Source organism: Mustela nigripes, chromosome 7 (genome assembly GCF_022355385.1).
Source record: "Mustela nigripes isolate SB6536 chromosome 7, MUSNIG.SB6536, whole genome shotgun sequence".
Classification (NCBI taxonomy): domain Eukaryota; kingdom Metazoa; phylum Chordata; class Mammalia; order Carnivora; family Mustelidae; genus Mustela; species Mustela nigripes.
In genome coordinates, this window is record NC_081563.1 from 58323990 (window position 1) to 58350677 (window position 26688).

At 44.5% G+C, this 26688-nt stretch overlaps 1 long non-coding RNA gene across 1 annotated transcript; it reads right to left on the reverse strand.

Moving 5' to 3' along the window:
- Positions 1 to 10920: 10920 nt before the first annotated feature.
- Positions 10921 to 25747, reverse strand: LOC132022540 (uncharacterized). The gene is made up of 3 exons (XR_009405614.1): positions 25613 to 25747; positions 12033 to 12234; positions 10921 to 11444 (listed from the first exon to the last, which is right to left on the reverse strand). It is a non-coding gene; the product is annotated as an uncharacterized LOC132022540 (long non-coding RNA).
- Positions 25748 to 26688: the final 941 nt, after the last annotated feature.

Here is a 26688-nt window from a genome sequence, read left to right on the forward strand (position 1 = left end):
CTGATGAATCACTAAACTCTACCCCTGAAACTAATACAGTATATGCTAACTAAATTGAATTGAAATAAAGATTAAAAAAAAAATTTTTTTTTTAAATGGAAGTCCATTTTGAACATCCTTTTGGATGTTTTACTTGTGCCTGGTGAGCTAAAATAAACCATGGTACCTATCTCTTCCTCTAATAATCAGTAGTTATGGCCTATTTCCCTAGGAAATTTTTGATCACTGTCTCCCACACCAGAATGTAAAGGTCTCCAAGGGTCATAACTGTGTTTGTTTTGGTTCACATGGCAGTCCCTGCCCAGAACAGTGCTTGGCTGCTTGGCACATTGGAGGCCCATGGTAAATATTTGCAAAAGGTCTACATAGTTGACCTGGAAGATGGGAGGCTAAGCGGGCAGCCAGTATTGGAGGATGGGGGAGAGGCTGAGGCTGAGAGAGTATGTAGAACCAAGAGTGAAGCCAGGGTATGGGAGAATGTGGAGCAGGGTCCGAACCAGAGAAGGGGGGCCAACACTGAGTCAAAACATGTAGGAGCCCCAAGGCCGCTGTGGGGAGGCAAGGAATAAATGCAGAGGGTCAGGCAAAGACCGTGACGAAAGTAGGACCAGTAGGCTGAGCAGGCAAGTGAGATGGGTCAGCAATCCAGGGCTGCTGCCTAAAGCAGGTTTCTACTTGCCTGGGTGAGCAGAGCAGACTGCCTTTAATGGTCAAAGGTTAAAGAGGAGGTAGAATGTGATTAAGCAGTGGTTCTCCATCCTGGTTTTGCGGTTAAATCACTGTGGGTATTTTTTAAAATAGAAAGACACCAGGCTCCATGTCCAGAAATTGATTTTTGTTTTCATTCTAAAGGCAAGGAGAAACTACAGAAGGCTTTAAGGATGTGTGTGTGTATGTGTGTGTGTGTATGTGTGTGTGTGTGTGTGTGTGTGTGTACTTGAATAACAGATTGCAGAAACTGGTTAGCAGGGTATTAGGCATATGACTCAAGAATAGGTATTTTGCAAAAGGATCTCATGCATTTAAAATATGCAGTCGGATTGGGAACCTCTGTCCTAAAACAATAGTCTTTAGTCTTGGCTGCACACTGTATTCATCAGGGGGGCTTTAAAATCTTTTGATGTCTGGACCTCGTTCCCAGAAATTCTGATTTAATTCTTTGTGTAGGGATTTTTCAAAAACTCCTCCAGATGTTTATAATGTGCAACCAGGGTTGAGAACCACTAGGTCAGACTCTTGCCACTCTAAGTGTGGTCTGAGGACCAGCAGTGTAGACATCATCAAGGAACTTGTTAGAAAGGCAGAATAGCAAACTCCACCCCAGACCCACTGATTCAGAATCTGCATTTTAAAAAAGATTCCCTGAGTGATTATCGTGTAAAGTTTGAGAAGCATTGGTCTAGAGCAGGAATTCTCAAAGTGTGTTCCTTGAAGCAGGAACAGCAGCATCACTTGAGAACTTGTTAGAAATGCAAATTCATGGGCCGCTGAATTGGACACTCTGGCAGATGAGGTTCAGGATTTCGTTTTAACAGGCCGTCCATTGATGGTTTCAGAACCACAATCCTAAAGGGTTAAAGCAACAATTTCAGATTGCAAATCCACTAGGGAATCTGGGCAGCTGAGTATTTCAGAGAGGTTTGGGGGTTAACTCACTTCTCTAACCTCTCTGTGTAGCTTTGGCTTTCAATCCAAAAGATTTGCAATAAATAACAGTTTCTCCTCTGGGAGACCCTCCTTCCTCCCATCTTGGGACACATCCGGTTAGAGCGATGGCTTGACATTTTTCTCACGATCTCTCTGATCCCCCACTCAGGATCTCTGCCAGAGGTTACACTGACGCCTGCCTGAAGGCTGACTTCCCAATGACCTTCATATTAAATAAAGAAAAGATGTGGCAGAGGGAGCAGCTGCGAGCCTCAAAGGCAAAACCCAAGAAGAACGAAGGAAGGCAAACACTATCTGCTAACAGCAAGTGGGTCTCTCCTTGACGGCTCAGATGCACAGAGCAAGACCTGGGAAAGTGAGAGAGGTCACTGCAGCTGACTAAGGAAAGAGAATTCTCCCCACAGGTGCATTTCTCTGGTTGTCCCCTCCTCGTAACAATGCGCAGCCATAGGTATGGCATACTATACCTAGGACAACCATAGGTTGTCTCAAAGTATCCAGAAATTCTCCTCCATCTTGTGACTAGGCCAGGTTTTTTTTCTTTAAGATTTTTTTTTTTTTTTTTTTTTTTAATTTGAGAGCGAGAGAGAGAGCGTGCACACAAGCAAGAGAGGGGAGGAAGAATTAGGCTCTAGGGAGCCTGACATGGGCCTCGATTCTCGATTCCAGGACCTGGAGACCACAACCAGAGCTGAAGACAGATGCCCAGTCAACTGAGCCACCCAGGCACTCCTTGTGACTAAGCCAGGTTAGCAGGCAGCAGACTGTAGAAAGCATGCAGGTTTTGGCACTGGAATGGGGAGCTATCATCTCAGTAATGAAATCGAGTGGGCTTTCCCTGTTTCTTCATGGGTTTTTAAGCAGTGTGCAGAAGGTCTATAAATGCGCTTCAGGGACAGGCCAGAGGGCTGAGGGTCCACGTGGGTGTTTAATATGGTGCGAGAAGAAGTTTTATGTCCTTTTCATCCCCCTACCCTAGGCAAAGACATAGATTCTTTGCTAGCTTAAGAATGGAGTCACATTAAAGGGGGTTATATATTTCTGTGATGGCATAATTGAGATATTATTCTGAGGTTTAGCCTGGCTAGTTTTCTCCTTCCCTGTTCCAAGAAGGTAGCTGGGCTTTTTGAGTTTTCTTCCAGTAGAAAAAGTGTCCAAACTTGGAAATAGGCAAGAGAGAGTAGAACTGGGTATTATTTTAGAACAGTGCTGGACCTGACTTTCTATTTACTAATTAAGGCTATTTTACAACTATGCAGGGGTAAGGTTAACCTAGAGCTCTTTGTTGGGTAGAGATGCAAATAATTTCTGTCCAGCAGAACAGATAACCCTCAAGGTTATGGTTTGTGGCCCTGTTGGCATTTTAACCAGTTTTGTATCTGACCCAGCAATCTACTAGGTCATGTACAAGATTCTCAGTTGCTGTTTAGAGCAGTTTAGTGTCCTGCCGGTTCCCTCATAAATTGGAGTTGAATACAGTCTTGAACATGTGTTCATTTTATATTTATGTGAAGGCCGTGCCTTTTAACCTTTTGAAAATTCGATGTTCTTTCAAAACCGTTTATGTTACAGACAACTTCTTTCTCTGGCTTTTGTTTTGCCAAAGCCTAAGCTTCTTGGCAGGTTTATGCTAAGTGGGGAGGGAAAGAAGGCAGAAGCAGCAAGACAGAGTGGGGCAGACTCCCCGAGGCTGAGAAGGTTATGGGCCCACAGGTTCTAAAGTTTATGTTGACCTCTAGCCTACTCTCTCTCAAAGAGTCCTGGAAAACTAGCAGGATTTCCAGAGGAGAATGCTGACCAGGGCACCCAGGGAGCTGGATCCCAAGCAGAGCATTCCCAGCCTCCAAGGTGATCTAAGTACAGAGCGTGGCCCCTGATTAAAGTCACTAATCAAAGGGGCCATGCAAGCTTAGATAACAATCTTGAAAAGGGACCAGAGCGAGTTGAAAGACCTGAGGGTCTGTGGGGAATCTTCACACTATCCTGGAGGTATATTAAGATCTCCAATAATGACTGAGCTCAAATTTGGGGAATTTGAGACTTAGAATCACATGTAAATAGAGCAAATTAATGTGACATTTGTCACATAACGTAGATGGTGGGATAAGATTCCTGCCTACCACCTTAGCGGGTTTGTCTTACCTATGTTCCGAACGGAAGTGACTAAAAGACCCACACACCCTCCCACAAAGGAGAGGACAGAGCAGTTAGTAGGGACGTTTCACTAGTTCCTGGGGGACCTGATCAGTCTGTTCAAATCCATCACCAATGTTGAAAAATATTCTCACCAACCGGGGCGGGGGGGGCACCAGCTGGTGTGCCAAGGTAGGATCAATCCAATGTGTGATCAAAATAACCCCCTAGGGTGATGTGAGAGAAGATTTAGCAGAGTCCCCTGCCCAAAATGCCAACCCTGTCACCTAAGCTTCTGAGTCAAAGCAGCTTTCTGTCAAGCCTTCAGATTTGCAGATCTCAAAACATGTGTCCCCGGAAAACCATGAACCCTCGGCCTCTACTTAGTGTTTCTCAGGTGTGTACAATGAAAATACCTGGGTCAGAATCAGCTGGGGAAACTTAATAAAAATACATATTCTTGCGTCCTGCCCCAGACCTCTTGAATCGGCTCCCCTAGGAAAGAGAAGGGGGGAAGGGTACCTGTATTTTCAACTAGTGTCCCACGTGATTCTGAGAGCCTCTGAATTCTGGCAGCCTCTGAGAAGGGGTGAAGGGATAGGGCAACAATTTGGCAATAAGCATGTGGGGCTGGGCTCACTGTCTTGGGTGTCAAAGGAAAGAAGATTGTCCCTTGTGCATATGTGACTGCCATGTGGTGAAGAGTTTGTGGTATCAGCTTCGATGCGGTTTTCAGGTCTTACCTCCATGGGGTCTCAGGCCTTGCTATGCAGGGTGTGGTGGGAGCAACAAAAGCAGCCCATCACCCTGCTTTTAGAAATGCTGACTCTCGGGCCCTGCCCCAGATCTGTGGACTCAGAACTTGCATTTTAACCCATACCCCTGTTAATTCTCTTGCATGTTAAGTTTGAAAAGCACTGCCCTAAGGCGGGTGGGGATGCTGGACGATTGTTCTGGTGCGTTGTTGCAGACCTCCTTCTGGGGCCTTGCAGCTCTGCTTCTGTGTGTGGTTCTGTGGTTTAGCCAGCTGGGGCCTCCCACAGAGCAGCCAGGGCTGGCCCCCCCACCTCCACCCCGCCTGGGCCTCCTCACTCCAGGCTCTCCCCTGTGAAGGTGAGGTTAGCGGTGGGGGGTCGGGGGGGCTGCAGAGGCCCCCTCAACAGCATCCCTCTGCTTTCCTTCCAGGGCAGCTGGGAGCTGTGGCCATCTGCTCCTACAGAAGGGCCCGGTGTCTGTAGGGGCCGGCACCCAGAAGTGGCAGAACGGGGAGGTAATAAGAGAAATGGGTTAAACTGCACCCCCACCCCTTTGGTTAGAGGCTGTGTAGTCAAGGGAAACAAAGGAGAGGGGGGGTGGTGATACCTCTCAGCCCTTTCCCTGCAGACTCCCACGGAGTGTGCTCTTTCTGACTTGGATCTTGGCCGCCCTCCCGCTCGCTGCTCAGTGCTCACCCACACGGGCCTTCCTCTTTCACAACACCTGCCAGAAGACTCGTTACTCGGCTCCCAACATGGAGCTGGCCAGGGGCCAGGGTCTGGCTGCCGACGGACTGCCTAACCACTTAGCCGAAACAATGGCCTCCTCTCCATGAGCAGCTGCCATCTCCTCTTTGGCCTGCAGGCTGCAAGGGAGCCTCCTGGCTCGTCTGGATCTGGGCATGGCTGGGGGCTGCTCTGGTGGTGGGCTTCAAAGTCTCCTTGGTTCCATTCCCTTTGGGAAGGACTCTTTCCCCTCCTCTGCCATCCTTATTCATCTCTAATTCCTTTTGTTATTATTTCTCTCCACTCCACCTCTCAATCATGGTTCCCGCCTGTACACAGACCTGCTTCTGTACCATGCAGCTCTAACATCCCCTTTAACCCCATAGACTCTCTAGCTACTGTCTTCTTCTCTCTCCTCCAATAATACCACTCCTTGGAACAAGGAGTGTTCACATATTCTTTCCCATTCCTCCTTTCCATTTGTTCTTTTTCTCACTGCAGCTGGCCTTCTACCCACAATGCTCCACCCAAACTGTTCTTACAAAGGACCCCGCGCCCACTATGCTGTAAATCTAACAGTCGTTCCAGTCTTTACATACTTGACTTTTCAGTAGCATCTGATACAGTGACACACCCTTGGTCCTGACATGCTCCCTCCCAACTCTTGTCTCCGTGGCAGCCCAGATCCTTTGCTTCCTCTTAGCTCTTTCTTGGGTGGTTTTGTCAACTTCTCATCTGTATGATCTGTAAATGTGGCAATCTGCACTCCGCTCTGGGCCTTCTTTTCTTTTCTACCTGCCTTCTCTTCCTCAAATTAGAGCCAAAATGATTTCCTCATAGAAAAGTAAAGTCATTTTTTTCTAGAGCATCTCATCGTGGACTGAGATTCATTCCTAAAGAACAAGCAGACATAAATCTTTAATTTCAAACCATAATAAGTGCTTTGAAGAAAAAAATTGAAATACAGAGTCCAGTAAAGAGCCTAATTCACACTGATTGATACTGGGGTAGGGGGTAGAGGTGGTGTCTCTGAGAAAGCGGCATTGAAGTTGAGACCCGAAGGATGATAGGGAATTGGGCAGGTGCAGGGTCTAGAGAAAAGGCAAAGACAAAGAAACAAAAAGCAGCAAAGCCTAATGGTGATGACATTCTTATCTTCAACTCAGACATCTTCTTTGTCTACTCCACACCATTCACACCTTCTGGAGATTTCCATTTGGTTATCTCTCAGGTGTCTCAAACTTATGCCCACAACAGAAGTTTGGATTTCTTTACATACACTTGTTTTCTCCCCACATATCCCCCTTTCAGTAAATGGTTTCATCTTCCATTCATTACTCAAACAGAAACTTGAGAGTTCTTATTGACTCCTCACTTTGCCTCACTTCCCAAATCTACCCCAATGGCAAGATATGCTTATTATACCAATAAGATACTTCAAGGATCCATCCACTTGCTCCATTACCCCCCATCTGGTTTGAGCAACCATCTCCTCTCACCTAGAAGGCTGCAATGGCTTCTCAACTGCTGTCCCAACCTGTGCACAGGCTACCCATTCTCCACATAGCAATGGATGTGATCTTTAAAAATTGGGCAGTGTTTACAATACTTTGACACCTTCCAACTCACTTAAAATACAAATTCTCTGACATGTTCTATGCAGTCCTATGCAATCTGACCGCTGCCCATCTTCCCAGTCTCACCTTGGGCTACTTTCCTCCACTCACTGTGCTCCACGTGGCCTCAAGGCCACCTTTCAGTTCTGCAAAACTATCCCATTCTTGTAGGCTGCTTGTTTCAGTTTAGATGATGAAGACATATATTTTTCTCAAAACCATTGAGTTTTCATTCTACAGAAAACATTCTACAGAGTGGTGGAAACTTATCCAAGCCAATCTGGAGCTTCTTGGGTATTGTCTAACTTCCAAACATTTAAGTTGTGCCAGTTTGTTGGAATGGTGAAGGCCCACTGATCTTGACTCTCCTGTTTACAAGGATGTCAACTGAGACATCCTTCATCCTCCTAATTATAGGCCATGGAGACAGGCAGATCACTGTCAAGAGGAGATCCTGGGCTACTTGCCCCTTCACAAGTGGTAGTGGACTCTCACTGTGGCTTTTATGTCTCATTTGGGAGAAAGGACTTTCTGCCTGGAGACAGTGTAAGAACTCTGAGTAAGAACTATTTGTCCAGACTCACTGCACAGCCTTTTTGTAGCCAGGGTCTTGCCTTCACTTGATCCACCCTCTGCACCCACTGGATCTTCAGGACTGATAACATTTCTTGCCTCTTCATGTCCCTCCTCCTACCTTTCCTCAGGCATCACTTCCAGTCCAGGGGAAACACTGCTCCCCTGGCTCTCTGTATCACCCAAATATTTTGACTCTAAACAGAGTCCTCAGAATTCCCTAAGGGCTGTTAGGTTTTTGGAGGCCAATGCCAGAAAGTTTCATTTATTTTTCTCTGTTACATCTGCCTTAAAGAAATGGGCACTAAGTACCAAGTAGCTTGGCTTGAGGGATAGACAAAGGGAGAAAAAAACAGGAAAATGAAACATCATTAAAAGTTCAGGAATATTATTGTACCCATTGTTTCAATGCCTACCTTCCCCACTTTATTAGTTAGGGTTCTCCAGAGAAACAGCACCAATAGGAGACAGATGAGAGAAAGAGGTTTTAAGGAATTCTCTCACACAATGGTGGGAATTAACAAGAAATCTACATGGCAGGCTGAAGACTCAGGGAAGAAGAGTTGATGTTACAGTCAAGCCCAAAGATAGAATTCCTTCCTTCTGGGGGTTCTCAGTCTTTTTTCTTGAGATGTTCAACTGATTGGATGGTCAGGGAGGGGGAGAGATTAACATTTGCTTTGTTAGTGGCTAAACACCTGCTTTTCTGCTTCTGCTTTGTGGGTTATTCTACAGCATCTTCACTCCATGGTGGGGTAGAGGTAATGGAAAACCCAGGAATCCCCCAGCCCACCTGATTATGGTAGCCACTGTAGCTGTGGAATCCCCAGAAGGCCAGCCAGTCAATTGTCATGTCCTGACCCTGCTCCTGAAGCTCAGATGCCCAGGGGCACAGGAATACAGTTGTGTCTTCCAGCTGTGTCTTTGGAGCTACAGCTATATAAGTGAAACTCGCATCCTTAGATGACTTCTATGCAAAGTGGAGTATTATTTATATAGCACTCAATATCTAGTCCAGAGAATAAGAGGTTGATTAAGTGGGAGTTGAGGGCCAGTATTTTAACAAACTCTGGAAGCAAAAATGGGAATTGAAGAAGTAGTTCATAAGAGTTATTGGGATCCATTTACAAATCACATGAGTCTCTTCCAGGTCCACTCTCCTTTGAGTGCCTTAACTTAAATCCTAAGGAGCTACACAAATTCTGTTTATGTTACAGGTTATATAACCAAATAATAAGAATCAGTCAATTCTGATTTTTCAATTTCACTCAGCGTCTCCCTAACCCTGCCTACCTGATAGTGAAATGTACTGACAAGACCAGTCAAACACCCTGATGTCTAGAACACAAGCAAGTATGGTATGAATGAAAAGGTCATAAGTATTCTGTGAGTTCTTTTTTTTTTTAATATTTTATTTATTTATTTGCCAGAGAGAGAGGAGCAAGAGCGAGCACAGGAAGACAGAGTGGCAGGCAGAGGCAGAGGGAGAAGCAGGCTCCCTGCCAAGCAAGGAGCCCGATATGGGACTCGATCCCAGGATGCTGGGATCATGACCTGAGCTGAAGGCAGCTGCTTAACCAACTGAGCCACCCAGGTGTCCCTATTCTGTGAGTTCTTAAGGAAACAGGTCTAATGAGATGATTAGTAACTTCATTACTCCTTCTCTAAGGAACCAGGCTGAACCATTTTTTAAAGTGTGTGGGGGGTATGTGTGTGTATGTGCATTTGGTGTGTGTGTGTGTGTGTGTGTGTGTGTGTGTGTGTGTGTGTATGTGTTTTCCTGAAAGTTCCAGGAATTGGAAAGAATTGAACTAGACAGATTTTAAATATTCGCAGATTGTTGGGTCAAAGTGGTTTCTCTTTTGACCTTTTAGGGGCAGTGAGCACATTTGTGTTCTATCCCATTAAAAACTAAGCAAGTCACTCTCCTCTTTCACTTTCCCCTCCAGAATTCTGAAGACTAAATCTAGGTTCTGTGAAATAGTGTAGACTGGTATTGAGGTCAGATATTTATTTCCTGGATGTAGGTAGATACTAAACTATTGAATTGCCCTGTTTTTAAGGTAAATAGCTTATACAACTTAAAGAACAATTTGACCACCAGTAGTATATTCTAACTTATAAAAACAACAATAATAAATAACAAAAGCATATGAAAGCTGCAAATCTATTAGGTAAGAAATTACTGAAATAGTCTAGAAAATAAAATATATGACCCAAACTATATAATTTGTATAAATGGCATTTTTTACATTTTCAAGTGATAAGGCAAATAGCAGATAAACTAACTAGATCTTTTATATAGAATGGGGATTTTAATTTGTTTCCCTAAGTTTGTAGCAAGCACATTAATTCCTAGCTGATGTCTTTCTATTCACAAATGGAGGATGTGTGATAATGCATCACATCACATTTATTCTGGCTCTGCTCTAAAGAATGAATATGATTAATTCTTTAAAATCGTTCTTTTTGGAAGTTCTAATATTGGAAAGAATGGTTTTCTGTCTCAAACCACTCAATAAGAGTTAATAAGAAAAGAAAGAATGCTATGGGATGAGATTGGTAGTGACCAGCTTGCTGGGGACTCCTACAAGGATCCCATTATCTGTGGGTAATAAAAGAAATGTGGAACTAAGTAATAGTCTACTATTTGAAAATACTTTATTTTGGTCATAAATGGCTTTCCCTATCCTTCTGTGTCAACATATGAAAAATTTTGGAAAATGATTTTTTTTCATGCCAGCAAATTGAGTTGTTTTTTTTTTTTTTTTAATCAGTTAAATTCCTAATTGTTAGAACAGTACTGGCCCAAATTAAAATGTAATACTCCCAAATAATACATTATATATTAATAAAAATAATTTTAAAAATATAATACCCATAGTTTTCAGTTTTCATCCACTTAGAGAAACAATGGATAATGAAAACCAGTCTCAAAGGAAAAAAGAAAACAATATGAAAGCCCCATCCAACATGGAGGCAAGTCATCTGGAATTGGGTTGTGTTCATTTTGGGTGGGCAGCTCTTCCAAATGCTCTCTCTCCATCTCCTTTTGGACTCCATAACTTCACTGGAAACTGAGAAAAAGTGGGGATTCTGCACACAGGACAGATACTGGAAGGATCTATAGCACCAAATGTAGGTTAACTACTGCTTCTATCTTCCACTGAAACAACTGAAGTCTATTTCCCAATGTCCTTTTTTGAAAAAAAATAAATAAAATAAAATGATGAGATGCAAGGAACACCAACCAGATGCCAAATTCATTTAGACAATAAGTCTGAGATTGGTAAAAAGTCCTGCTCTTGGGACGCCTGGGTGGCTCAGTTGGTTAAGCAGCTGCCTTCGGCTCAGGTCATGATCCCAGCGTCCTGGGATCGAGTCCCACATCGGGCTCCTTGCTCGGCAGGGAGCCTGCTACTCCCTCTGCCTCTGCCTGCCATTCTGTCTGCCTGTGCTCGCTCTCTCCCCCCCCCTCTCTCTGATAAATAAATAAAATATTTTTTAAAAAAAAAGTCCTGCTCTTCTCTCCTACATTTGCCCTACCCCCATAAATGACTCACTCAGATCCACACTGGGCCCAGTCACAGAGGAGGCAGTCAAGGGTTCAAAGTGACTAAGCACTTTAGGAAATTAGCACTCTGGTTTCTCAAATGGTGAATCTGATTATATTTTCAAATCTCGAGTCCCGCCTCGCTGTGGCACACCCCCTCCCCCTCAGAGCTGGTATGGAGCAGACACGAAATCCTCCCCAGCTTGAAAAGGACTTTGAGAGACTAATTGTCTATGGACATGAATGGTTACAGTCACAGGGCTCTCGAAACTGGAATGCAGCTTATGAAGAAGAGCGTTATTATTCCAAAACCCACACTCGGCAGACAAAATGGAACTTCTCCAATAGGTTGGTGTGCTGCTCAGTTGTTTACCTCTGGGCTACGTTTCCAAAGGCAGCTTATTTTCCAAGTCTCACTGGCTACAGGAAGAGAAAGCAAGGGTACAAGTTACAAAGAGGTATTTGATTTTAGGCACCACCTGGTTTTGTAGGATATCAACATTCACCGGAGCTCAGAGAGGTTCCTCGGGTTGTTCCGGCCCTGGGCTCTGAGCTTCCTGGCTCCATGTAGAGGCAAGTTTGCCCTGCAGGCCTCAGAAAATACAGGCCTACCAGCTTCAGATCTCCTGCCCTGTCCCATGACTCCAGGACCAGTCTCAACCAGACCGATTAGAAAGTGGCAAGGTCTGATTCTCAAACGTTTTTTGGGACCCTGAGCTCAAACCCTCCCACTCAGGGCAAGTTCTCCATTTCATAAAGGAGTTTAAGGGAAGTCTTTCTTTTCTCTGCCCTTTATTGAGGGCCCTATCTCGACATCCAGAACTTGGAAAAAGGCCTTCTGCAGACCCTCTTTGAAACAAGCGAAACCCTGGTGGTGTCTTGGATGTTTCAGGTCCCTGAACTGGGCCAACAAGTTAGTTCTAGCTGCTGCCCTCACTGCACACAGGTATTTAGGTACCCTCTTCGTGACAATACAATTAAATACAGGCATTCAAACAGGAAATTTACATTTTTCACATTCTTTAGCCAGAGCTGAAGGCTTAGTTTCAATTAGGAATCCGTGCAACATGAGTGTTCTTCGTATTTTTCCCTGCATTGGAAACAATGTTCTCTCTCCATCTTCTTCATCCCCAGGAGTGACAATAGTCTACCTTCCAAGGCCTGCCCTGGAAGCTCGTTGTCTCTTCATCTGGTAACAGCTCTGAAAGAACTAGAACATGGCACAGGGTTTACAGGATCAGCCTTTGGCTTTAGAAACCACTTTCAAATGTTCAGGCTATTCCATCATTTAAAGGGTAAGTCTCGAGGAGGACAAGTCAAGGAGAAAAGAGAAGAACCAGGACAGTTTGGTATCCAAAAGGCCAAGAAAAGTGATTAGCTCCATGCAAAGTGGACAGGTAAGATAGCAAAGTGGACAGGGTCATGAAGGAATTGACTCTTTCTAGCAGCTTCGTTGTGACAGAGCTGGACAGTGGCAGCCTGGCTGGGGAAAGAGTGTGTTTTTTTTGTTTTTTTTTTTTGGTTTTTTTTTTTTTAAGAGAGAAAGGAAAGAGATCACAGGGAGAGAGGAAGGGAAGCAGGCCCCCTGCTGAGCAGAGAGCCCGATGTGGGACTCGATCCCAGGACCCTGAGATCCTGACCTGAGCCGAAGGCAGCAGCTCAACCCACTGAGCCACCCAGGCGCCCCAAGAGTGTGTTATTTTAAGAAGAGAGAGACATGACCATGTTTCTAGGCTGCTGGGAAGGGATCAGAAATGGGGAGAAGAAGGAGAAAGGAGAGAGCAAAAGGCCAGAGTCCCAAAGGAGGCTCTATACAGGAGGAAATCCAGCTCTTCCCTTGAAAGTGGAGGAGAGGGCTGGATGTGATGGCCAGAGAGCTGAAGTTCTGAGGGTGGGAGTTGAAGGAGTTCATAAAATAGAAGCTGCTATGGACTGAATATTTGTGTCCCCACAAAAGTCATATGTTGGGGCACCTGAGTGGCTCAGTTGTTAAGCATCTGCCTTCAGCTCAGGTCATGATCCCAGGGTCCTGGGGTCGAGCCCCTCATTGGGCTTCCTGCTCAGCAGGAAGACTGCTTCTTCCCTTTGATCCCTCCTGCTTGTGTTCCTTTTCTCGCTGTGTCTTCTCTCTCTGTCAAATAAATAAATAAAATATCTTTTAAAAAGTCATATGTTGAAGCTCTAATCCCAAATGTTATGGTATTAGGAGGTGGGGCCTTTGGAGGAGGGGGTAATTAGGCTTTGATGAGCTTATGAATGTGTAGCCCCTATGATGGAATTAGTGCCTTCATAAGAAGAAAAGACCAGAGCTCTCCCTCTGTCTACCATGTGAGGACATGGCAAGAAGGCAGCCATTTGCAAACCAGGAAGAGGGCTCTCACCAGACACTGAATTTGCAAACACTTGATCGTGGACTTCCCAACCTCCACAACTGTGAGAAATCTATTGTTGTTTAAGTCACCTAGTTGAAGGTATTTTGTTATAGCAGCGTGAGCTAAAACAGAAGACTTAGTCATTTGCTAAGAGGAGGGTGGCCATGGCTGGGGAGAGGACAGAGGTGCTGTGGTGAAGGTATAAGATAGCAGTTGGGAGAACAAGGGAGGAAAGGATGTTGACCAAGGGTGGCCATGCTGAGGATCCAGCTGAGGTCAGAGGAGAGACCGCAAGAGTGTGAATTCCTTCTGTTGCCTTCAGGAGCCCTCATGTAGGAAGACAGACAGAAAATAGGTCTATCCACAGGAAAGGATTGCAGGACTGACATAGCAGAAGGTAGGGAACAAGGAGGTAGAGGTTGCTGACAAGAGAGTGACCAAAGGATTGTACCCTGGATGTAGCCATGATGTCAGTGATGAGCTAGGAGACCAGAGTAGAGATGAACAGCCAATAGACTGGGAGAAAGAGGGTGATGGAGCTAAAAGACAAAGGGATGGTGTGATTATACACACACACACACACACACATACACATGTACATACATATGTAATTAGATAGGGATAACAAAGGTAGAACAGGTGTCAGTTGCTAAAGTGGGGTGGGGGTGAAGTTTTAGATGAGATGTTATCAACTAATGCTTCTAGAAGATTAACCTTTTTCTGAAAGTAAGTAGAAGTAAGCATTGCCCTCAGAAGGCTAAGGTAAGAGACCCGATTGGGACGCATGCTGCTATTTTCCCCCGTGCCCATTTATTATTAATAGACATTAATTATTGAACAACCACTATTAATGGACAACCACTCTTTCCTGCTAAACTCAAAATTCTTGTCAACATGGATTCCTATAGCCCCTGCCCATTAACTGGAATTGGTCCATGAGATGGAAACTGCTTTCAGTCTGGGTCCAGATGAAAAGTAATAAGACTGGACTAGGTTTTTGTGTTGGGTGGTTTTTGTTTGTTTGTTTGTTTGTTTTTATATAAATTCAAGTTAGTTAACATACAGTGCAGCAGTGGTTTCGGGAGCAAATTCCAGTGATTCATCACCCACATGCAACACCCAGTGCTCTTCCCAACAGGTTGAGCTAGGTTTTTAATAGCAGGGATGAAGTGATGGGAATGTGGAAGAGACCCAAAAGAAGGAGTAAGAACATCACATGACCCAGCCTCAGCTGACAGGTTCACAGAGCCTGACGGTCAAGGATGTCTCTAGGAATGACCCCAGAATGCAGAATCACCCTGGAAACACCCATAAGTCCAGTTTCTGCTGAAGCCCAGAGCTCACTAGGACTAGTCCTAGTTGTCCCAGATGGAAATCCCATGCCAGGAAGCCTTGGCTAGCTTCCAGAGGTGGAGGAGGAGGCAAATCACAGATCTCATGACTGAGCGATCTTCCACATTGGAATAGATGAGTGTCTCTGGCCCAAGCTTGGTAGAAGTTCGTGGGAGGACGCAGTTAATTCCCTCTAGTCACTCTGGGGCCTAGAGTCCTAAAAGTTAGACCCCGCCTGAGGCTAGAAGAAAACAGAAACTGCTTTGGGCTCATCTCTGAGAAATATCTTCCACTTTCTTCCTCTCTTCCTCTGGGTGGAAGCCTCCTTTCTTCCTCTCTGCTAGAACTCCCTGGTTTTATACCTTTGTTTTCCTTAGCCACAGCGAAATCCATCCTGGTCATCTGGGTAACGTGATGACCATGAGTGAGACTACTCCATCCCATTCAACCCTGGGGTGAGCAGACATTCATATAAAGAGTTAACTATATTAATCCCTGATTTGTCACCACAACTTCCTGTAGATGTTATTCATATCAAACAGAGTAAGTCACCCATCAGCATCCTGGTCTCCACTTGTTTAGGGTTTTTTATTGTTACTTAATGAAATGGCTTTAATGTGATGTAAAATGAAATGGCCCCCCGGGGCCAGTTTTTGCCATTTGTCTCTCTTTTGGGGTTCGTTTCCCCTTAGGCACTTACCGGAAGAACGAAGAGCTGGAGATAGGGCGTCCTCTCTGAGTTCAATGATCCCAAAGGGACTGGTATTTAACCAAAAGCTACAATCTGTAACACCAAAGGCTTACTGAAAGAGTTAACAAGGACAGCCCAACAGTGAGATTGTGTGTGTGTGTGTGTGTGTGTGTGTGTGCGCGCGCAAGTGCATGCACATACACGCGACACCAGGGCACAGGGAGACAAGGAGAGAGAACACAATGTTCTTGTGTGGGCAGGAGGAGGTGTGACTTGAAATACCTCTGAGCAGACACACAAGTGGCAGGTTTGAATCCTGAGAGTAACACGTGATCCCTGTTACCATCGCCCTGGCATTTCCTCAAGGCCGTGCTGTATTAGCATCCAGCCACCCACACTTCTTTTCTGTGTCCTCTCCTAACATAATTAGTAAAAGATTAAGTTTTCCTGGGAAAGTGGCAAAATCTCTTCAGGTGCAGTCTCTTTTGGCTAGGTCCAAAAATAGTGTCCCTGTCATTTCAGATAGCAGTAGGAATCCCGTAATTGATTTACAAACCTGACAACACCCAAGGCAGATGCAAGCTTCCTAAAGCTGAAGGCAACATTCCAAACAAGGCTTTAATGGCTACCCTGGAGGCTCCTGCCCTGTTCCCCTTTAGTTTAACAAAAGGATCTTTCCTTAGCTGCTAGGCATTAATTGAGCACCTATTGATGATTAGGAAGGACACCCAGATGAAGACAAGCTGGGTGTTATATGCAACTGATGAATCACTGAACTCTGCCTCTGAAACTAATAATATACTGTATGTTAATTAATTGAATTTAAATAAAATCTTAAAAAAAAAAAAAAGACAAGTTGACCTTAGTAAGTTTACAGATCTTAGTTTACAGACTGGTTAGGGAGGCAACATTAATGCACCTAGGGCTGTAGGTAGCTGCTCTACAGAGACTGAATGTTTGTGTCCCCCTAAAATTCATATACTGAAAATTCCTCGTGTGACAGCAACCAGAGGTGGGTACTTTTGGAAGGTGATTTGGTCAAGAGGGTGGAGCCCTCAAGAATAGGATGAGTGGAATGCCGGGGTAACTCAGTCATGAAGCCTTCGCTCAGGTCATGATCCCAGGGTGCTGGGATCAAGCCTGGCACTGGGCTCCCAGCTTGGTGGGGGGCCTGCTTCTCCTTCTCCCACACCCCCAGTTTGTGTTCCCTCTCTCGCTATGTCTCTCTCTGTCACATAAATAAATAAAATCTTTAAAAAAAAAAAAAAAAAAGGATGAGTGCCATTACACAAGAGACCCCAGAGAGCTCTCTCATCCCATCCTGCCATGTGAAGACACAGTGAGAAGATGGCCCTCTAGGAAGTGGGCCCTCAGCAGACCCTGAATCTGCCAGCATCTTGATCTTGGACTTTGAGCCTCCAGAACTCTAAGAAATAAATTCCTATTGTTCATAAGCCACCCAGTTTATGGTATTGGTATAGTAGCCTGAAGGGACTAAGACAGCCCCTCTGTGACTCTACCAACAATTAGCAACAAGTGTACAAGATATGCTAAAAGGAAATCTGAGAGGCCCAGAATAAGAAGAAACATTTTCCTGACATGAGCTATGAACAGATTCTAAAAGCAAAGCAATGAATTGTTTAAGTTTTCAAAAACCAAAGTTTTTTGATCATTAAACTAATCACTGTTCAATTTGGAAAATACAGGTTGGGATGCCTGGGTGGCTCAGTTAAGCGTCTGCCTTCAGCTCGGGTCTTGATCTCAGGGTCCTGCTTCTCCCTCTGCCTGCTGCTTGCTTCTCCCTGCTTGTGCTCTCTTTCTCTCACTCTTACAAATAAATAAATAAAATCTTGAAAGGAGGGAGGGAAGAAGGAAGGAAGGAAGGGAATAGAGGTTAAAAAAATTTCAACTCATTAATTCTCCCATGACCCAAAGGTAACTGTTGGACTCCTGCAGCCTAGGCCCTATCCTATTCCTCCTCTTCCCTTTGTCCTACTCTGGTTTGATCTACTTCACATCTGCGAAGTATCTTCCTTGGATTTTATGTCACAACATGTTTCTACTGCTAAAGCAAGTTCAAAAACTACTGCTAACACCTGGGCAAGGTGGCTCTCCTGGAGTCCATCTTTCTTATCTTCACTCTCCTTCTGATTAGCCTCCCGTAGCACCTCCTTGGCTCGGCCATTCAGAGCCCTCTGCTTCTGGCTACAGTCTGCCTTTGCACCCTGGTTTCCCATCACCCCCCTGTAAGACCCTGTTTCTAGAATACAAGATGTATGACACTACTCCCATGTTTTGCTCACATCTTTCCATCACACTGTGGGCCCAAGTCTTCTATTCAAATGTCTGCATTCAAATTCTGCAACCTGAATTTGTCTAGCTTTACTGGCCTATGAGTCATAGCAACAGCAGCTCCCCTACAGTGCTCCGCCTGAGTAATGTAAGCCTAGGAGGCCCCTCAAAGTCACACCCAGAAATTTCACCCCAGGCAGTGTTTGACTCACAATATGCCACAAACAGGTTGATCTCTGCAATATTCTTCCTTTCTCGCTCTAGCCACCCTTATACCCCACATTTATACTTGCAGCTGAGGCCACCACTCCTGTCCAAGCCCTCTGTAAACACCGTACTGTCTTTCCTTCTGGTGAACCCAAGGCTCAGTCCTCAAGAACTGTAGCCTCTGGAGTCCTCAAGGTACAGAGGCGTGGCCAGCCTCCATCCTCTGGATGGCAGAGGACACTACTCTCCGTGACTCAGATCCTTCCTGAACACTGCTCTTTGGACATCTGCCCTCTTTCCAAAGGCTCAGACGGAGTTCTTCCAATTCTCTTGCCCTGAGTCCCACAGAAGCAGTCTTAAAAATTTGCTCATGCAGATGGATACCCAAGAGTTCTTTGCCCAGCTGGCTTGTCAGAGGTGCTCAGAGAGCGTCTAATCTTGCTGGTGGAAAGAGTGTAGGTTCAAACCAGGAATCTCACCACATTCTCTTTAAGAACCTCGGACTCAGCACCAATCTTCATAAAGTTTTTTCTATCTCAGGCTAAACAAACTTACAGGCCTCTGTAGCAATCATGGTTGTACCATTAATTTGGTAATTCATCATGTGTTTCCTGTGACAACTCTCTTCTTCCTTCCTTAAATTGGTGTCAAAAATTTTATTGTACTAGAAAAAAAATGTATTTTAAAGGAATATCTTTCTGAATCTGAGGATACTGTGCAAAAAAAAAAAAAAAAAAGGAAAATCAAGAAAGACAATCCCCTTCCCTATCAGTGCTTAAGAACTTTGGTATAGCTTAAATAATCAAAAAGTATCTGTGTTTTGGGGCGCCTGGTTGGCTCAGTGGGTTAAAGCCTCTGCTTTCAGCTCAGGTCATGATCCCAGGGTCCTGGGATCGAGCCCCGCATCGGGCTCTCTGCTCCTCGGAGAGCCTGCTTCCTCCTCTCTCTCTGTCTGCCTCTCTGCCTGCTTGTGATCTCTGTCTGTCAAATAAATAAATAAGTCTTTAAAAAAAAAAAAGTATCTGTGTTTCATGTTTATGTCTTACTTCATCACTGATGTAAGGACCATAGTTTTTACTACTTTGTATTTATAACCCTGGCTGATATTCAGTAGCCCCTCAGATACTAGTTGGTTCTTTCATTCTGAGGAGGTTTATTTTATTTTTTTTAATTTAAAAAAATATTTTATTTATTTATTTATTTTAAAGATTTTATTTATTTTTTCATTCTGAGGGGGTTTAAAGTCATTATTTGTACCTTAAAGGAGCAGGGGGTAAAGACAAGACAAAGTAAAACAGGACAGAAGAAATCATACAAAATAAAAATTTCCAGAAAGACTAACCAACCACAGAAGAAAGTTTACTTTATCATTTTGGTGATGGGATAGAAGATCCCTAAAGAAATCTCCCATGTTATAGGCATTGCTTTAAATGTACATAGTGAGTATCTCATTCCCCCATTCCACAGACACTTATTAAGGACTTACTATGTATTAAACAGACTTCTAACAAGACAGACAATGTCCCTGCCCTCCAGAAACATCCAGTTTGATGTAGAGACGCAGAGACTAAAACAGATCATTTCAGACTATGATAAATATCATGAAGGTATTAGAGTGGGGAGTAAAGCTGTATCTCCTTTGTGCTAAATGGTCAAGGAACCTCTGAGGAGGTTATATTTGGACTGAAACCAATAGGCACCAATTACATGCAGTCCCACAGGTTGTGCACTGCACATGAACCACATTTACATGGATAAGAGTCATACCCCTAGGGTTGTGTGGTGCAGTAGTTCAGAATGTTCCAGGCATGTGTAAGTCAATTCACTTGTATAATTAATTTACTTAGCTAAAGTAGATTTGCATATTCATCAACATGCACTTAGTCCATCTGGCTACAGTGGCAATCATATCAACCATGTGGTATTCAGACAAGTCAGGAAAATGACCCTCAGCAAATTGCAGGCTATAGTCAATTGTTCAGCTTATGACTATATGTTCTCCACTTCTGGAGACATGGGAGATGAGCCTAGAAACAGACAGACTTTAAGTGAGAGAAGCTTAAGATTATTTTTGGAACCAATCCACTGTCTACTCCTCTAGTCATAATGCCAGCAAAAGGAAATATGAGTAATTGCTGTCCAAGCTTAAAGCTGGTTTTCATGGTGAGAAATCCTCCTGCTTCAGGAATGATCAAATGTGGGGTTTTGAAAATAGCTTTTATAATTACAGACTATACTATTAAAGGCATGCCACTCAATTAACCATTTGCTGCATGGCGTGATGATACTCTATAATGACAGGTTAATGGATTCCATGCTTAATAAAAAGAGACCATTAAACTTCTAGTAAAGACAACTCTGTAACTCTTTGCTGGCCACAGATCCCCTGTTAAAATGTCCTGAAAAGCAGATGTATAAAAACCCTTTAAGATCCCAAACTGGTTTAATAGGTTTCACAGAAGTTGTTCAAAGGTAGCTTTCTCATCAATTTAGGAACGGAGGCTTAAATAGAGGTCACATGTTGACCTCAGTTCATTCCAAAAGCGAGACATCCAGGAACTGACCCCCTATTCCCTGAATATCTCAGCTGATTCTACTTCCTCTCCAAACTGTGCTAATCAGTGTTTGAATCTGTCCAAGTCAGTTCTGAAAAGGAAGTTCCAGTCGCTTCCCGTCCCCCACCACCCTCCAAGTCTGGCACGTAGAACCCAACAGGAGTCCAAGGGGGAGGGGAGTTGGCAGAAACACAGGGCAGGATGGGGCAAAAGTAGTGTACCTGGGAAGGTGCTAAAAATAGAAAGTCATGCCTAAACAGGGGAAGGGAAAATGCCCGCCAGGTTTGGCAGGTGCCATTACACAGGGACTTTCAATTGTTGGGAGCAGGATGGAGGTATCCATCCACCAGTACCAGGTAGAGCAAGGTTATTCTGGGATATCCAATTTAAAATAGGTGGAAAGATGGGTCAAGATGCAAAACCTAAACAATGAGGTTGAGGGACAAACCATGGGTTACAGATAGCTACACAAAGCATGCTTTGCAAAGTCACTGTGCATATGAATCACCTGAAATCTGGCTAAAAATGCAGATTCTGAATCAGTAGGTCTGGGGATCTGCATTTCCACTGAGCTCTCAAGTGATACTGATGCTGCTGGTTCATGCACCATACTTTATTCATTTTTTAAAAAATTTCAGAGGTTTTATTTATTTGACAGAGAGACACAGCAAGAGAGGGAAAAGAAGCAAGGGGAGTGGGTGAGGGAGAAACAGGCTTCCTGCCAACCAGAGAGCCCGATGCGAGGCTTGACCCCAGGACCCCAGGATCATGACCTGAGCCGAAGGCAGACACTTAACGACTGAGCCACCCACGGGCCCCATGCACTATACTTTAAATAGCAAGAGGCTAACATGCTGGGCAAGGTCCTTCCCCCTTTTCTTACTAACCATCACAGGACCAAGAGAAATAGGTTCTGGTACTCTAGATTAGGCAATAATACCACTACTGCCCAGTAACAGTGCTGACATTAGCCCACGGATTGGGAGCAGTCTAAGCCCTCCATTCATTCCAGGGCGGGGACTAAGCAACTGGCTGCTAGATGGGGCCCAGAGCAGAAAACGCCTGAATCAATGGGTATAAGAAAATTAATTGGAAACAAAGATGGCATATCATATCTGGCAAATTAAAAAGGGAGGTTTCCAATCTGTGTCCTTTTTTAACACCTCAGGAAAGGGACTCTCATCACTCCCCCGAGGTCAGGGCTCTGAGTGAGGTCCCCCTGCAGAGTGGAAGTTGGAGTTCATTGAACAAACACTGAGCCAGGCCAGAGCGTGGGGTTTATGGGTTACTGCTCTCACGCGAGCCTTCTAGGAAAATGGAAAAGGAAGATCTCCTCCCAGGCCACGTTTCCGGGCTCTAACTTGGGTGCTGTGATGGTGAGTTTAGTGTGTCAGCTTGGCTCGAGGGTAGTGCCCAGCTGTTCCATTAAACACTAGTCTAGGTGTTGCTGTATTTTGTAATGTGGTTAACATTACAGTCAGCTGGCTGTAAATAAAGGAAATGATTCCTGATCCTCTGGGTGGGCCTCATCCAATCACTTGAAAGGCCTTAAAAGCAGAACTGAAGTTTCCCTGAAGAAGTCGAGATTCCACCTGTTAAGTACAGTTTTGGCTTCTGCTGCAGAATTTCCAGCCTGCTGGCCTGCCCTACAGATTGCAGACTTGCCAGGCCCCACAATCGTGTACACCGGTTCCTTACAACAAGTCTTGTTAGAGATACAGTCAATCCTCATTACTCACAGATCCTATCTTTGTGAATTTGCCTGCTTTGTAACCCCCAAATCCGTACTGACAGAGCTTCTGCAGTCATTCACAGACATGAGCAGAGTGACAAAAAATTTAAGGCACCTAATGCACGTTTCCAGCTGAGGCATGTTTCCAGTGACTCTGCCTTCCTGTTTAGCTCCCATACTGCAAAGAAATGTTTCCTTCTCTATTCAGTCATGACTTTCATCTTTTGTGCTTCTTTGTGTTGATTACGCTGTTTAAAAGAGCCCCTAAGCATAGTCCTACTAAAGTGCTGTCTTGTATTCTTAACACCAGGAGGTTGTGAGGTGCCTTTCGAGAATGTACACATATTAGATGAGCTTCATTTAGGTGTAAGCTGTGGTGTTGTCAGCTGTGAGTTCAGTGGTCATTAATGTACAATATTTATTGAATTAGGTGTCTTTAAAAAGAAACGCAGATAAAATGAGGTCATCTTTTGCTGATGCAATGTCGTGACCAGGGGCTCAAAGGAACCTAACTCTTGTGTTTCTCCCGGGAGCAATGGCTGAGTATTTGCTCATTCAGTGTTTGTGGTGACTTGCTGGAGCATTACTGTGAAGAATAACAGACTGTGTATGTGGAACAAGAAATCCTGTTTCTCTGGACACACCTCACTGGTATAGATGCGGCACCCCTCTCTCCCTCAGGGCTGACGGTGCGGCCCGGACAGTGTGGGTCTTCTGACCCCTGACAAGATTCTGTAGACTGAGGAAAAGGGCCCATGTATGAAACATCTAGTGGATGTTAATAATCCCTTGTTTATTTTATTTTATTTTATTTTATTTATTTGACAGAGAGAGAAAGAGAGATCACAAGTAGGTAGAGAGGCAAGCAGGGAGAGAGGGGGAAGCAGGCTCCCTGCTGAGCAGAGAGCCCGATGCTGGGCTCCATGCCAGGACCCCAAGATCGTGACCTGAGCTGAAGGCAGAGGCTTAATCCTCTGAGCCACCCCAGTTGCCCCATTAATAATCCCTTGTTAAGAGCACAGTTTGTCTCTTATCAGTTCATATTTAGGAACACCGAGTATATGCAGGCCCTGTGATTCCCTGTTACTCCATCTCCCTGATACAGTATGAAGCAAGCACGACTAGGTAATAACTGGAATACAGTTCAGCATTTTTAATGTAATTTGGATGATGAGCCCCGAATTACTTTTCCAATGTAAACCAATCAAGTATATTCCAGTTGGAGTGTCTTCACCAAAAATAAACTTCTTTATGAATGTATAAAAAGATAATTAGACTGTCTCCACATGTCTCCACCGTGTTGGGCCTATTCCCAAAGGCGGAGAGAAGCCAGTATGTCTCAGGGTAAAATGAAGGCACCCACTCTGTGACCCCACTGCCCTTCCTCTCCCCACTTCCGTGGTCAATTTTAGTCGTCTCAGAGGCCGTGTTTATGATCCATCTTGCCAGCCCATGGCTCCAGGCTCCATTCCTCATTCTAAATTTGTCATCTTCCGTGTTGCGCTGCCTGTCACAGGAGGGACTGGCAAAGAGGAGTAATGTCTGAGGTCAAATCCCACCCTGCTCCTGGAACACTGCACAAGCTCACACCCTCTGTGGTGTGGGTCAGCGACACCAGCTCTGCGGGCCCTCCCCTGTGTGCCCACTGACACCTGAATGAGGCTCAAAAAGACTTACAAATCTCTTTTTTACCTCAAGAACATGTCCCAGCTAAGACCAAGCACCATGCATCCATCACTATTGATCCAGAAATAAACTGCTGTCTGGACAAAAAGAGTAAAAGCTTCTTTCATGCACAGCTTCAAGGAAATCAGAACACCATTCATTTCTTAGACTGTCCACAATGTATTTCCAGCGTCAGAAAGTATTCAATATAATGTGTGTGTGTGTATACTGTATATAACAATATCAACTGATATACTAAATAAGAATGATAAACTAAATAAAATTAAAATGAGTGGAAAATGTGTACCCCCATAAAAATTTTGGAAATATATATGTAGTAAACAAACTGAGTCAGATAATTTCAACTCAGAAGAAAATGTCTACATGAAACGGGATTAACTCTTATGAAGTTTGGCTTATAAGGTCCACCTCTCCGACGGCTTTTTGTCCCACCTCTACACATCCTACTGACCACCTCCCCCTACCCCACATCAGGCGCAGGTGCCCCCTTCCCTGCTCACAGCTGGTCGCTCCCTTTGAGAGGATTCAATTAGGTCAGGGGTCAGAAACTACAGCCCACAGGCCGAATGCAGCTCAATTCCTATATTTGTAAGTGAAATTTTATAGGAACCCAGCTGTGCTCATTTGTCATGTACCGTCTATGGCTGTCCCCATCCCACAGTGACAGAGCTAGTAGCAGCAACAGACACCTTATACTGCTTAGAGCTTAAAACATTCACCATCTGATCCTTTGTAGAAAAAGTTTGCTGGCTCCTGGATCAAGTCCTTCACACTAAGGTGTAACAGTTTTGTATGCTACTCTTCCAGGGGCCACTTAGATTTTAATAGGAGGTGATTTTTTGATCTAAAGGAATTGGCTCATAACAGGGTTTCAGTCATCAGCAATGAGATATTAAGGGAACATTTGGGAGCAGGAGAATTTCTCAAGCTCATTATTCATACTCCTCCCACCCATGAACCCAGCCATGGGTCCCCTGTTGAGGACTTTGTTGAAGTTGAGAGGGTTATGATGGCATGGAGAAAGACCCAAAAGAGAGGGAGGTTTGGAAGGATGCTGTAGATAGTGTTCTCTGGTGTGGGGAACACACAGCCCGGGAGACTGGTATTTGTCTCAGTCTGACTGAAACGTTTATCCTTACCATTTACAAATTAACAAACAAAAACATTTTGTAGTTCATTTTAAGGGAGTCAGATTCGTAACTTTGCTTGTCCCCTAATCTTTTGCTTTTTTACTTTTCATGGATATCCAACTTTACATACACACACAAAAACCAACCCAGAAACAAAACGAAAACAAAAACGGAACTTTCGTGGCACATAGAAGATTTTTCTCTCTGAGGTTTCCATGAGCAGCGTTATTTATCTGTAAGGAAGTCTCCTACAAAAGCAAACGAGAGCTCACAGGAGAGCATTCCTTTCAGGACATGGGGGCTCCATTCATACCAGCATCACTGAGTAAACTTCCAAGACTTTGAAGTGGCCACTGCACAACGTGGAAACAAGAACATCTGGTTTCCCATCCCGAGGTGAATCAGAGGCTAAGTGTGCATGGGGAGTAATGATCATGCCTAACATTTGCATTTGTTCAGGATATACAGGTCCCAAAATGCTCTCTGGAAACTCCTCCTGTTTAATCCTCAGTACAGTCCTTTAAAGTAAAAAATGTCATCCCCTTTTAAATAGGTAAGGAAACGAAGGATCTGAAGGTATAAGTGACTCACCCTAGATCAAACAGCTGTTCGAGTTCTCTCAGAGTAGAGGGTTGATTCTTCGGGCCCATACAGGAGGGAGCCTAGGCCCTCATCAAATCCAGATAGACCAGCACCATCCTTCATGGAACGCTTGAATGCCAAGGTTTTGGCTCCCTTTAGGTACAAGAGTACTATATGGCCAACTGAAGAGGCGTAGACTCCACTCAGATGTGCCCATGAGCTATTCATCTTGAGTACCAGGATGCCACTGCACAGGGCTCCTGGCCCCGCCCGGGAAGGTGGTCACATACCACTAGCATTTAAGAGGATTTGCACAAACTAGAAAAATGCAGACCAATTACACAAAGGTATTCCTTTCCCCCAGCTGACCCAGTCCTGGGCCAGAGTTCAGCTCAGGAAGCTGAGCAGGCCAGATCCAGCTGCTGCTTCTGTCCTTCCCCTGACAAGGCATCACTGTCCAGGCACAGCTGGCACAACTGACCTCTGCCACCCCTGTTCAGAGACCTCCCTGTGCTAGGAGGGGACCTTTAAGAAAGAAAAAAAGAAAGAAAGAAAACCTTATTGAGAAGAACTGAATTCATACAGAACAGTAAGTACCACACAGTTTATCAAGAAGGGAATAGTCATGGTCTAAACTTGGTATGGTTTGGGTGGTGATGACAGTCTTTCTGAGCTAGCTAATTAGAGCTGATCACCATCCAGGTCAACCCCCTCCCACCTGGTTCTCTCTCTTAGCCAAGACTTATTCTGTCCCAATCAAGTCTATCTCCCCCATTAATTCAGGTGCTGTCCCATCTAATGGAAGCATCTATGAACTGGAGGGAACATACCACTAGCAGGAGGGTAGAATTTTTCTTGGCAAGTGGGTGGGTGGCCATCCCCTTCAGCATGTCTCTGTCACCCCATGACAGGCAATCCTGCTGAGATAGGACACTTCCTTCAAGTCTACACATTATCAAGAATCCAACCACCATCAGATTTTCTCATCAGAGCATGCTAGATCTCTTTCTGTTCCTCCTCTAAATGTTCTGGGAGCCCGTATAATCCCCTAGTTGAAAGGGCAAAGTCCAGCTGAGCTCAGTACC